This window comes from Arvicanthis niloticus, chromosome 13, assembly GCF_011762505.2.
Source record: "Arvicanthis niloticus isolate mArvNil1 chromosome 13, mArvNil1.pat.X, whole genome shotgun sequence".
Classification (NCBI taxonomy): Eukaryota; Metazoa; Chordata; class Mammalia; order Rodentia; family Muridae; genus Arvicanthis; species Arvicanthis niloticus.
Window position 1 is genome coordinate 15123417 of NC_047670.1, and position 14028 is coordinate 15137444.

The 14028-nt window shown below is 43.6% G+C and overlaps 1 long non-coding RNA gene across 1 annotated transcript; it reads right to left on the minus strand.

The window, feature by feature from the left end:
- Positions 1–1990: 1990 nt before the first annotated feature.
- Positions 1991–13976, minus strand: LOC143434048 (uncharacterized). Its single transcript, XR_013103216.1, has 2 exons — positions 13816–13976; positions 1991–2591 (listed from the first exon to the last, which is right to left on the minus strand). It is a non-coding gene; the product is annotated as an uncharacterized LOC143434048 (long non-coding RNA).
- Between the last annotated feature and the right edge of the window lie 52 nt (positions 13977–14028).

The window sequence follows — 14028 nt, forward strand, 5'->3', positions numbered from 1 at the left end:
ACCTCTAGCCTACCTCCACCTACATGTGATCACGCTCATCCTGTAAAGTTGGGGCAACCAAGTTGGTTACAGAAGAGAAAGCACTGTGGTTTACTATCTTACATAAGCAACAGTCTCCAGCATTCCAGAAGTTATACGTCCTTGGGCAAGTGAGGCTTACAGGTTACAGGCATGTTTGTTTTATAGATCTCCTATGCCCAGTAATTTAAACTTAGAATACAACTTTAGCATTCACACTATCTCTGTGGGAGAGGAAGCAAAATGGCAAACAAATAAAAAAGAAAGAAAAGAAAGCAGATTTTATATGGCAGTAAATAGTCTGAGAGGTCTTTGAACTGATACAACATAGAGGAATTTTAATCCAGCAACAAGGTGGGTCTGGCATGAGGTGACATCCAAAGACCTTCTAGGTCTGTATTATCCAGACAAATGCAGACACACCCTAGATAACAGTATGATTTGGCTGAAAAAAAAAAAAAAAAAGAGACTCACCCTTAGTACACACCTTTAGTTCCTAACAAGGTAAGGTTCTGTTGTGCCAGGAAACATCCATGAACCCCCAAAAGACCACCAAGGAGCCGATTCCAATGCAGTCGAATTAGGGTCTCTTTATTCAAGCTCCAGCTTGGGCTATGCCACCGTCTCTGATGCAGGAGAACAGGAGGGGGCCCAAAGCCCAGTTTCAGGCAAGCATAGAGGCAAGAAGGGGGTATCTAACTTGACACACATATGACTGGGGGGCCATTATGGCCTCTACCATAATTGGCTGGTGCTGGGAGCCAAACCAGAAACTTAAATTAATTTCTGTTTTCCTCCTGATTGGTGGTTGTTAGGAAGTGAAGTGTCAGGGGCAGGCTTGTAACTTGGGGGTGCAGATTTGTTGGGGAATAACCTGGAAACTGGTGCTAGGTACCGGTCTGTTAGTTAACTCAAGTTCAGCCTTAGGTCAGGTTCTCTAAGATAGAGTCTGAACCCAAAAGATCTAGTCTCTCAGTTCATTTGTAAAAAGAAGCAGCCATGTTTGAAAGTGATATCTAATTGAAGGGTGGACAAAGTGCTGACTCAGAAAGACTTGACAGAATGCGTCAGAGACAGAAGAACAGCACAAGAAAAAGAGGTTACTTAAGACCAACAAGAGAGAGAAGAAAGGTACCTGTCTATGGCAGGTTTACAGAGACAGGTTGCAGAGAACAAGCTAGACACAGATGAAGATAGAACAATCCAGAGAATGAGAAGGAGCCAGAAGTTTAGAATATATCCCCAAAGCTAGTTTGAGGCCAAGAAGAGCAATTCAGGCAGAAGCCAGACTGAATCGATCAGCTTGGAAGATTAGATTATAGTAAGGCTAGAAGCTCTCAGACATGGACCTAGGTATCGTTAGATGAGAGAGAGACATGCTCTGGGCTCAGCCCAGGCCATGTATTAACATAGCTTGGGTATGGTTCTTATCGTCCCTTCATCAGAAGAAATAAAAGAGATATTTACAACACAGGCTCTTCAGATTGAGCTGGTATTAGATGTCTTTGCCAACCTTTAAGGGTGGAGTTTAGGAGGTTCCTGTTAATCAGAGTCCCACCTGCTTACCCAGCCAACGCCCTTCTGTGTAGGGTATGGTCACCAGCACTGCCATTTTGGAACTAGCACACAGCACATGAAAACAGTTCACCTCTGCCTTTCTGTTATAGCTAGCAATAGCTTACTTGACTTTGGAATCAGGATAGTGCTGGCTTCATGGAATGAGCTCGGTAGTGTTGGTTCCTCTTCTAACTCATGGAACAATTTCAAAAGCACTGATGTTAACTGCTCTTCAAATCTTTCCTATAAACTGTCTAGCCCCCGGTCTTTTTGTTTTTGTTTTTCGAGACAGGGTTTCTCTGTGTATCCCTGGCTGTCCTGGAACTCACTCTGTAGACCAGGCTGGCCTTGAACTCAGAAATCCGCCTGCCTCTGCCTCCCAAGTGCTGGGATTAAAGGCATGGGCCACCACCGGCTTTCTGCATTTTTAATGTAAGCACTAAAAAGTTTCCTCTTAGAATTACTTGCCTTTGGTTGTATCCAAAGATTCCCATAACTTCTGCTCTTGTCATTAGAGTCTAAAAAATTTTTTTTAAATTTCCTCCCTAATTTAAATAATTCAGCATTCATTCGAGAGTATGTTGTTTGCTTTCCATGTATTTATGTCATTTCTGTAGTTTTTCTTACTATTGATTTTTATTTTTCTCTATGAACTTATAAATTATAAACAATTCTTTTGCCTCATTTGTACTTGGTAAGACAGGAAATGTAGGTTGGATGTAACCTCCCAGCCCCTTTTAGCTGCTTTCCTCTAAGATGGTGTTGATTTTGTTGGTCATTATACAAATGAAATTTGATAATAAATGTGTGTAGTGCTTCAAGTAGACAATCTGAACATGGAGTTCTCGCTGTGTCCCTTGGTTAATCTGTATTTCTTCTTCTTTACTTCCAGTTTAAGTGTCTGATTGCTTTTCAGAAACCAACCCTTCCACACTTCCCTCCACATAGTTCTCCAAAGTCCAAATTCTAGTCCAGCTTCAAATAGGATCCAAGCCCATCCTGTTAGCCGTAGGGATCTGTTGGGAACGAACACAGGTCCCAGAGAGGTCAATGAAACTCAGTTCTACAATTTATATTAGAATGAATGGGGGGAAAGTCTTCCAGGTATGAGACTATAGTGTGGTGAAGAAGTGTTTCAGGTCTGCATACCACAAGGCTAGAGAGTATTATATGCTTACCTGAGCCATGTGTTATTTGGAAAAATAAATGGCATTAAAAATTTACCTTTGTAATGGAATTTTTATAAAATTGTAAGACCAATTTTATTTCATTTTCAGGATAAAGGGACTCAGAAAAAATAGTTTTAACAACAAGCATTTGGAATACTTGAGAGATAGTTCTGCAGTTAGGAACATGTATTGATCTTCCAAAGGACCTGAGTTTAGTTCCCAGCACCCATACCAGGCACCCAAAACCGTCTCTCACAATGGACCTGATGCCTCTGTCCTCCACAGCACTGCACTCACATACTCATAATTAAAACAGCCTCTTCTCTGAGGGAGTAAAACTTAATGCTTTGCAGTCAACAAAAAAGTCTCTGGAGCTAGCAAAAAGGGTGAGGAATCTCTCACACTCACACTCATACACACACTCATACACACACTCACACACTCACTCATACACACACACACTCATGCACTCATACATACACACTCATACACACACTCATACTCATACACATGCTCATACACACACTCATACACACTCAAACACATACTCATACACACACTCACACACACACACATTCATACTGACTCACACATACAGACACATTCCACACATATACACACTCACTCTCACAAACACACACACACACCCCTCATATGGTGGATGAACCAAGGTTCCAACAAACTCTAAACAACTTAAATTTTTTCTCTCATAGCTTATATGCTTCATTGAAACTTCTCAAGCAGTACAAACAATTACAATGTGGCTCCACGAGTATAAAATCATCATGTTCTCTAAAGCCTTTACATGATTAAATGTTTAAAGTAATGCAGGTGAAAGACAATTTATTCCTAAGAACCCATGTACATTCATGTTTAAGTAGCTTGTTATACATTAACAAAACGTAACGCGGTGGTGACGCACGCCTTTAATCCCAGCACTTGGGAGGCAGAGGCAGGTGGATTTCTGAGTTCGAGGCCAGCCTGGTCTACAGAGTGAGTTCCAGGACAGCCAGGACTACACAGAGAAACCCTGTCTCGTAAAAAAAAAAAAAAAAAAAAAAAAAAAAAGTAAGCAAGGCATTTTTTTCTCAGACAATTCTCTTACTGGTAAAGAAAGGATCAAGTATTTTATTATTTATCTTAGGAAGTAATCTTATGAAAAGAATCACAAATCAAATCCTTTCTATAAAAATGATCAGTCGTTTCTACGTTGGATCCTTAGGGTGCATCTACTCATTAACAATTTTTCATTAAGTCCTATTAGGAAGCTGGGGACGAGAATGGGTACAAGAAATTAACCATCACCTTGATCACCAGCACAGCTTTAGCATGGTAACTAGTACTGATTGGACTGCCTTTGTTCTTGTTCCCTGACCTCAAAAACTCCCTTGCTCAATTATCACAAGTGTGCCTTTCTGAATTCTGATTTGTTCCCCAAGATTTTCTATGTCAAAACCATTAACAAAAACATCTTACCCTAACTTTATTGACAGTCTGCACCTCTAAGTTCTTTCTGAAGGTGGTGTTTGACATTAATCTGCGCCTGGTGAGGGTCTGTGAAAGGGTTAAAAATTTTTAAACCTTCCACAGATGGAGTCAAGAGTGCAGATCAGCTTGTTCTGCGTTCTGGGTCCTAGGAAACTAGCTATCCACAAGATAAAATAGATGATAGATTGAATAGAGTTCAGAGCTGGGAGTTCAAGATAGCGTGACCAAGCGCTATGGGTACCAGAAACTAAAAACTGACCATAAGATAGATTGAATAGGGTTTGAGCTGAGAGTTCAAGTTAGCGTTCCTGTGCACCCTGGATACCAGGAGAGTTTGAGTTGTGCACCCTGGATACCAGGAGAGTTTGAGTTGGGAGTTCTCAGCGTGCCCATACATCCTGGATACCAGGAACTTGGCTGATTACGTATAGGCTCTTAGAGAATAGCCTGTTCCTTGTACCCTGTCACAAACTGAATAATGGGCTGGGACTTTCCACAGGTGCTCTCCAATAGCCCTCCCTTACTCCCCCTGGATTGTGGTTCCCCCCACCCCCGAGTTGTGGTTTTGGGCTTTAAATTCTCTCTGTCTCCAAAGCCCCGGGGTCAGACCCCATTGCCCCTGCGTGGGCTACAGGTCTTGACCTCAGTATACTGATTAAAATATGCCTCTTGCTGATTACATCAAGTTTGGTGTCTTGCAGTTATTGGGGTGGCTGCAAATACCCAAGGCTTGGGTGAGGTCCTCCATTCGTGGGGGCCTTACATCTGGAGACCTGCTTAGCATTTCCACACAGCTCATAGATTATGAGGGACACGATGACCATGAGGTAAACAGAGTGTGTAGAGTGAAAAATTATAAAGGCCATTTTATGAAATATGTGTAGATTTTTCGCCTTACAGAACTCGGAACTGAAAATAAGATTTCAGGCCTTCACATTCCAGGTGAAGGACACTTGCTGGATTACTTTCCCCAAGCCTCGCCCAAGGCAGGAAGGCATTCCTGACTACAGATAAAGATGCTACCACCTAGGTGGGGCTATAGCCCTATAGCTGGAAAAAGTAAAGATAGTAATCTGAAATGGCAGGATAGGACACAATAGCATGGTGAAAACCACATTTTTGAGAAGAATGAGTGTGCAGAGTGATCTCACATGACTCTAGATCATTTGGGCTAGATTCTCTGAAATGTTCCACTGTTCTTGGTTACCCCTCCCTTGATCTTCCCAGTGCTATGTTCAAAATTTGTAAAACAACCAATCATGTGTAATCGCGCGAAAATGCAACCATTCATGTGTAAGCGTGCGAAAATGCCTTCCTCCCCCCACCCCATGCTATAAAAGACCCTTTAACCCACCACTCGAGGCCAAAACCCTGCTCTTGGAGCTAAAGAGCTTGTAGTTTTGACCACCGGCTCCTCCCCTAATAAACCTCTGCTGATTGCATCCAGGTATGGTTTCTTGTGATTTTTGGGTGTTGTGTGACCTTTTGTATAAATTGCCTGGTTTTTCATGTACTGGTTTCTGGTTTTTCATGTGCGGGGGTTGCTAAATTGTCTGATGTCTCGTGTGCTGTTTTGTCTAGGTTTGTTTAAGTTGTTTGGTTAAGTTGTTTGTGCCCGTCTGTCTGAATTATTTGGTTTCTGAAAAGTGCACTTCGGTTTGGACTGGCAGCTGTTTCTGTCTCGTGAGGGGCAGTAAACCATTTTTGTTTCAAGAAGAGACAAATGAGTGATTAGCAGACGTGCTGGAGAGTCACTAGCTGCTGCACCCCCAGAGACGTTTGGGGGTTCATCTAGGTGCCGGGGAGGACGTGGAATCCCTCTAGGCTAGCACAGGTTTGCATCTAGGTGCCGGAGAGGACGTGGAATCCCTCTTGGCTGGCACTGGCGATTGAGACGGGTTTTTTGTTAGTCTTTTTGTGTGTTAACAATGAAACTAGAGAGAAAAGGTCAGAAATGGCCACCGTGGTTGTTATGCTTTCATGGCAGTGTGTCTATTTTTGGGTTGTTCATTGCTGGCGTGTTAGAAATCTGTTAGACTTGGTCCAGCATAGGCTGACCAAGTTGTCTGAATCTGTTAAATCTGAATCTGTGAAGACTGACCGCATTGTCTGGTTATTGGAGTCTCTCTTAAGAGGCCTTCCAGAAGGTCAGGAGATCTGACCGTTGGATTTCAGGGGGAAGGCGAGAGGCTTTCCAGAAGGTCAGGGGATCTGACCGTCAGGTTTCAAGAGGCTGAGCGCTCCTACTTGGGGAGAAGACGTGGAATCCTTCTCCATCTGGGGTTGTGACCAAATGTGGTTAAGTGTTATTTGTGCCACCCGTGGCAGGGGTGAGCTATCTGTGTTTTATGTACCACCCGTGAGAGGGGTGAGCTATTTGTGTTGTTTTTTTATATGTGTGTGTGTCTTTTCTTGGCAAATCATCTGTGTGTTAGCTGTTAATCTACTGTGTTAAACATCTTGAGTTAAAAATAGGTAACATGATTGCCGGCAGAGAGAGGAATGAAGCCGCAGGTACAAGAATACAGCTGCAGAAAGGCGGGCAGGTCCTTTAATAAGGGGCAGCTACCTCGGTTCGTGCTCGCGGTTTGTGTTCCTACAGCCCGCCTACCGCATGTAGGGTATGCTCCAGGTAACAGCACATGGAGGGTGCCCTCACCCAGCCCGCACTTGGCGGGCGACAACTCGTGGTTCCCCAGCACAGCAACAGCATGCAACAGCCACCTAATTTGGTGTGCGGCTGTACTGGGTACCTTGAGGTCACTGCTGTAACAAATCGGCAGTATTCCACCTGCTGCCTATGAAGATAGATGAGAACCCAGGTGATAAAAAAAAAAAAACTGGCAGTGGAGCCAGGGCAGCTAGACAAACAGCCGCAGCAAGATTGTTCACCTGAGAGTTAATTATTTTTTTAAAAAGCGAAAAGAACTGGTTAAAACTGCTTACTTAATTTAGTTTAAAACTTACTTGTGAGGCAGTCTTGATTTACACAAGAAAAACTGATAATTCGCCCTGCTCTGTGGCCAGGAGAAGGGCACCAGCAGAAAAAGAAAGTTGATAATGATTTTTCCCAGTTTAATAAGTAAAGGAGTGCTTTTTTTTTTTTTTCTAAAATTACAGCTTAAAAGTTACAGGCTGTCCTGAGTCAGAATATATATATATATATATATATATATATATATATATATATATATGCTTCAGTTTTGATAGATTTTCTAGCCATTACTGTTTGAGACAATTTCATTATTTATATGAGATTTTCATTAAGATTTGGTTCAAAGATGAGCGTTCTGACAAGATAAAATTGAAGAAGTGGTGAAGACTTGTGCTCTTATGTTAGACATAAAAATGTTTACTTTATTGTTCTTGTTGTATATCACTTCTAAAATAATATTCTAATCAGAAATAACTCTTTAAAATGTTTTTATAGAACTATGACCAAAGTTTCTATTTTGTCAAAAGTTAAATTCAAATAAGTGTCATCTTAATAGTCCTTGCTGTGAAATACTGTGGATAAGACTATTCATTCTGATTTGGTTTCCTTCTTGGAGCTTCAGAGGTGAGCTCACATTACACCTGTGGACAAGGTACTGTTTGTAGACTGAACTAATTGTAGTCTCTAGTGTGATATAAACAATAGTCATGCAGCCTCACAGATACACTAGTCTGTACAGAGTTCTAAGAGACTATTTACTGCTTTACAGGTGATCAAAAACAATAAATAAGATAAGAGCCTTTCTTTCACAAGACCCTTGCAGGTTCTGGTCTTCAGAAGTGAACAAGAGGGGACACCGGAAAAAGAATGTTCCCTCAGACATGGAGACATTGGGGACCCCATCAATTGATCAGGCCGTGGTCAGCAGCGGGTTGATTCGGACCAGATGTGACTGAGACCTTCATGTGACAGAAGGTAAGGGACACCCAAAGGCCCACGCCAGATCCTGCTGATAGATCTTGAGAGAAAGAGTTACACGAGACCCCACTATTTTCATCAAGGTTTAGTAAGTCTGGAGAAGAAGGAACAGACAAGATAAAAATTTAGTGTAAGTTGCTAAGTCTAGAAGAGAGAAATAGAAATGATAGACTAGAAGATAAAAGGTCTAGTGTAAAGTTGCTGAGACTAGAAAGAAAAAGGTGACAGGGAAAAAAATTTTCAGAAAGCAGAGAAGAGGGGCTCCAATCAAAGGGAGATAAACTTTTTAAAATAAAGACCAGTGTGCACATTGCAAGTAAAGGAGCCAGCTTTGGGGTCCAAGAGGGCCCTAACAAATAGAAGCCAGGGCCAGGAAATCCCAGGCCTTGAAAAACACCCCAAGTGTCGAAGATATTAGCTCTGTGTGAAGACAGCTATTGAAATAGACAGGGTGGCGTGGAGCCACCCAACTTTTGATAGACACAGGGGCTTCCTCCAGGCCAATGGGTCAAAACGTATTCATGGACTACCCGAAAATGGTGGACTAAGAGATGGGCTGGGTATCCCATTCATTTATGGTCATCCCAGAATGCTCCTATCCCCTGAGAGACTTGCTCCCTAAGATGGACATCCAGATACAACACTTCCTACCCGGGCTACAACTAGCTGACAAGAATTCATCGGGTAGAGGGCTGACTCCAGCCAGCTTTAACACTACTTAGAAGGAATCCAACATTCTCTTCTGGTCTCTACAAGCACCTGAAAGCCCATGCATGTCTTAAAAAGAAAGAAAAGTAAATCAGCCTTACCGGCAGCCCTCATTGGCCAATGATGGCGATTTATTGGGTGCCTTCTGTATGTTCTGTGTTGTTGCTAAAGGCTGAGGGTATCATCCCAAGCAGCCAGGAGGACTCTCCCAATCGGCGGGTTACTGCATCCCCATCAGTTTGCTTTAATTGGACAAATAGGCCCTCCTAGGTCCTACTTAGAAAATCAAGAGGTGGTTCAGCCTCACTGCACTGAGGTCTGAGGATCCTTTGGGCATTTCAGAGCTAGTAATTAAAACCGCTTTTCTAGGGTCAGTATGCTATCAATCACAGAAGCCATGCATAGATGTTCTGCCTTGATAAAGGCCCTTATGGAATGAAGCCATTAAGTGTAGGAGTTGTGTAAAACTTAGCTGCATTAAGCAGACAGAAAGAGCAAAAGAATCAAAGTTTACTAGGTCAGAAAAAAAAAGGAACCCAGAGGAGAAGGAAGAAATAGTATCCTTAATTTCCAAAAGGATACGATAAAGCCAAGAGATATAAATTATCTAAGATAGGACACATGATAACGACCTTTTAATTGACTTGAAAAAAATGGATCTCTTGGTAGTTACTTCAGAATCCTACTTTGAACTAACGTTTATTTTCATTTATGGACATGGTGAACTAATCAAATCCAATAAACATGGGTATCTTTAATTACCAGATGTTCTGCAGGGTAGACAGTCACTCTGTGCCAGCAGGACATGGTTTACACAGTTGTTAGAGGAATGCATAGTCACACTAACACCGAGCTACATTTAAAATCTGGTGCCTGGAGCTGGGGAGAAGGTTCAGGGGTTAAGAGCACTTACTGCTCTTACAGAGAACGTAGGTTTGATTCTCCAGACCTATGTGGTAACTCACAGTTATCTGTAACTCCAGATTCCTCTTCTGGACTCTACAGATACTACACACACATGGTGCATGGACATACATGCTGGCAAAACACCCATACACACATTTTTAAAAATTATAATATGGCTCCCCCAATAAAATTTTCAAAAAGGACCTTGTCTATTAGGGTATAAGAATGAATAGACCTGGCCCACTTTGTGCCTTCCTTCTTCAGTGACCTGTCATCTTCTCTGGATTTAAGATTATAGCACACAAACGGTGAACTGTGTGTGACTTCAACCTCATTTTTAAGAATTATCTAACTGAATGGCACCACTCTAATTCAGAGAACTCACAGAACAACCACTGCGCTCCTGGATCTGCACTAGCCCTCACGGGAAAGGGGAAGGAAGACCTATGCAATCCGTCCCCTTAGCTCTAGTAGCTGAGAATTTTGTTAGAGAAGAGTCAAGAGCATCAACACCAGAGACTAGAACTTGGTACTGAAATGAGATAGAAATAAATAAAGGTAAGAGAGAGATTGGTGTGATATCGTTTGTGTATTCAACAGACATGAAACAAAACCCACATGCCAAGAATTGCCCAACCCATTAGAGAACAATGTGAAAACGTTTTGCCTTCATGAAACTTACAGTCTGCAGTGATGACTCTTTGCTTAGCACAAGGGCAAAAACAAGTAAATACATCTTACGTGGTCTAACAATGAGAAATTTGTGAGCAAATGAAGTAGAGGAAGCAACACTCTTTTAGACCCTTCTCATCTTCAGAAGATGCTAAGTTATATGAACAGATGAAGCATCTATACAGTGCCCTTAGAGATGGGGCCATTTTCCTCTTAGAGGAGGGACTTGAACAGGGTTCCTACCTGTCTTAGTCATGTTCTATTGCTGTGAAGAGACATCACGACTGTCTTAGTTAGGGTTTTACTGAGACATCATGACCAAGGCAACTCTTAGAAGGCCATTTAGTTGGGGCTGGCTTACAGGTTCAGAGGTTCAGTCAAGTATTATCAAGGTGGGAGCATAGCAGCATCTAGGCAGACACAGTGCAGGAGGAGCTGAGAGTTATGCATTTTCATCTGAAGGCTGCTAGGAGAAGAGAAGGGTCTCAAAGCCCACTCCCATAGTGACCCACCTCCTCCAACAAGGCCACACCTCCTAATAGTGCCACTCCCTGGGCCAAGCGTATTCAAGCCACCACAGCAATCAAGTCAACTCTTACAAATACAGCATTTAACTGAGGGCTTGTTTGCAGTTTAGACCATGAGTTCATTTTCATCATGGTAGAGAGCAGGGTGGCAAGCACAGTGCTGGAGGTGGGGGCTGAGAATTTTGTAACCTGAGCCAGAGAGAGAGAGAGAGAGAGAGAGAAAGAGAGAGAGAGAGAGAGAGAGAGAGAGAGAGAGAGAGAGAGAGAGAGAGAGACACCTGGTCTGGCATGAGCTTTTGAAACCTGAAAGCCGGGCTGAAGAGATGGCTAGGGATTAAGAGCACTGACTGCTCTTCCAGAGGTCCTGAGTTCAATTCCCAGCACCCACATGGAGGCTGACAAGCATCTGTAGTGGGACCCGATGCCCTCTACTGGTGTGTCTGAAGACAGGTACTCAGATACATAAAATAAATCTTTTTAAAAAATGAATCCTCAAAGCCCAGTGACACACAACAAGGTCACACCTCCTAATCCTTTCAAAAACCACCACTCCCTGGTGATGAAGCATTCAAATATATGAACTTGCAAATACATGGGCCCATGGGGCCAGTTTTATTCAAATGACCACAAGTACCAAAAGGGGAGAGAGAAAAAGATGTAAAGAAACCTATACATTGAAAGGCAAGTAGGTGGCAGCAAGATGGAATGTATGTTGGTGCGCGCGCACACACACACACCATGATTTTTTAAGTATCCAGGACCATGTCAAGAATCACAATTACTAAAATATATTGTAAAAACCCCAAACATTTAATCAGAGCTTTGGGAATCCTGCAGAAGATGGGAACAAAGGATTGTAGGAGCCAGAGGGACCAAGGACACCTCGAGAAAACCCACAGAATCAACTAACCAGGGCCCACAAGGGCTCACAGAGACTGAACTGTCAACCAGGAAGCCAGCATGGGTCTGACTTAGGTTCTCAGCATACATGTTACAGTTGTGTAGCTGGGTCTTCTTGTGGGACTCCGGATCGTGAGAGCGGGGACTGTCGTGTCGCTAACCATGTTGCCTGCCTTTGAGACCCTTTCTCCCTACTGGGTTGCCTTCCTTGTTTAACCTCACTAAGACCCGGTGCCTGGTCTTACAGCACCTTGATATGCCACGGCTGGTTATATCCACTGGAGGCCTGCCCTTTTCTGAAGAGAAATGGAAGACTGGATGGGGGATGGGAATGGGGAGACGAGGGAGGGGAAATAGTGACCAGGATGTAAATAAAATAAAATATAAAACATTAGAAAATACGCTGAACAAAGAAAACCGAACTGGAGCAGTCTGTGGGTAGAAAAGCAGTTCACTGGGAAAATCAAGCTGCTGGGCGGTCTCAGGCTTGGAGTGTGTATGGGTGTGGGTGTGAGTGTGGCAAAGAACGACAGACAGCAGGACACGGCAGGTTTAGAGGACAGAGAGCAGTGGGAGGAGAGGCATAAGCCAGAAGAGCCTGGGACTTTGATCCACAGCAGGCTCTTTGGGTTAATCAGGAACTAGTTGCCCCTTGCCACAGGTAGTTGGCCATTGAAGGCAGAAAAGGGAAGCAAAGGCTTTTCCTGACAAACAGAAGCCACTAGGGACGGCGGAGCGTTGCTCTGTGTTTTGCTTTGCCACTGGCAAGACGCCACTTGGGGAGGCAAAATGTAGGGGCAATAGACTAAGTTCCTTTCTCCCCATTGGGGTGCTAAGCTCATGGACACTGACATGCCACTCAGGGGAGACGAAACGCAGCCTAAGATAGGGGGATCCCAGCCTGTGTTTCTCCACATGAGAAACGGCAAGGGCTGAGACAGAGGCCGCTGGGAACCTGGAATAGTTGAGAATGGGGGTCATGGGACTGAGACGAGACCGAGACCGGGGCAGGGGAATCTGGTTTAGCTCAGGGGGAGGGCCAGGAGTGCAGAGGCCTTCGGCAGGAGATTTAGGAACGGCTCCGTATGATGAAGGCCTCCCTCAACGGTGGTCCTAGATGAGAGAGACAGTCCTTGCTTATCTAAACTGTTTATTTATGACAGGAAAGGATGCATACAACTTACTCACGGTAAACCAGAGATTAAATACATTTTGCAGGAAGGAATATCCAGGAAGGGAAACTTATTGGTTAAACCCTCAGGGCCCATCTAGATACCTCATTAGCATGGAGAACTCTGGGCTCAATGCTGTATGATCAGTTCCCTCTTAGTGGAGTATCGTGGTCACGTGCTCCAGGACAAAAATCCGGTTGGGAGAAGATTCAAACACCTACCATTCTCAGTTATGAGAATTGCCTGGGTTGCTTAATCTGCTTGACCTTCCCAGTTTTTCTGTCTGCTGACACAGTTCCATGTGCCCCGCAGCAGAGGAGAAAGTTTGTTATAGATACGTGGGAGAGCACAGCCAGAGCAGACATAACTAGGAGAGTCCAGTGGGGCCATGACCCTGAACCAGGAGGAGAGAGGAGAAGGGGAAGGGAGAGAGGAAAGCCAAATACAGCAGCCAGGACGCCAAAGAACAAAAGAGAGTAGGTAACCAAAACGTCTGGATTATCTAGGAAAGGGCCTCTGGCGGAAGGGTAGCTGGACTGCAGAGGCCAGGGTAGAGGGCCAGATATGTCAGCCATACCCTGTAACAGGTAGGACTGAGGGGTGCGGGGAGAACTTAGAGTCCAGGTCTGCTTTGAAATGTTAAATAGGCACCTCAGGGGCTGGTCCAGGTTTGAAACTTAATATCGATTATTTGCCGCAAAATAATCCAAGGATAGCTGATGATATTAGTGGAAAGTAAGGATTTCAGGGGGGCAGGGGTTCAGGGAAAACAAACCCAATCGTACCTCTGCATTGAAGTGTCTGCTTGCACGACTCAGCTCTGCCACTGTGTTGTGAAAGTACTCACAGCCAAAAGACCAAGAAATAACTGTGTGTTCCAATAAAACTTTATCAACAAAAACAATGAGGCTGGAACTCAGACTTTGAATGAAAATGCACCTCCCCACCCCTTGTAGGGAGTGGCATTGCTTGAAAAGATTAGGAGGTGTGGTTTGATT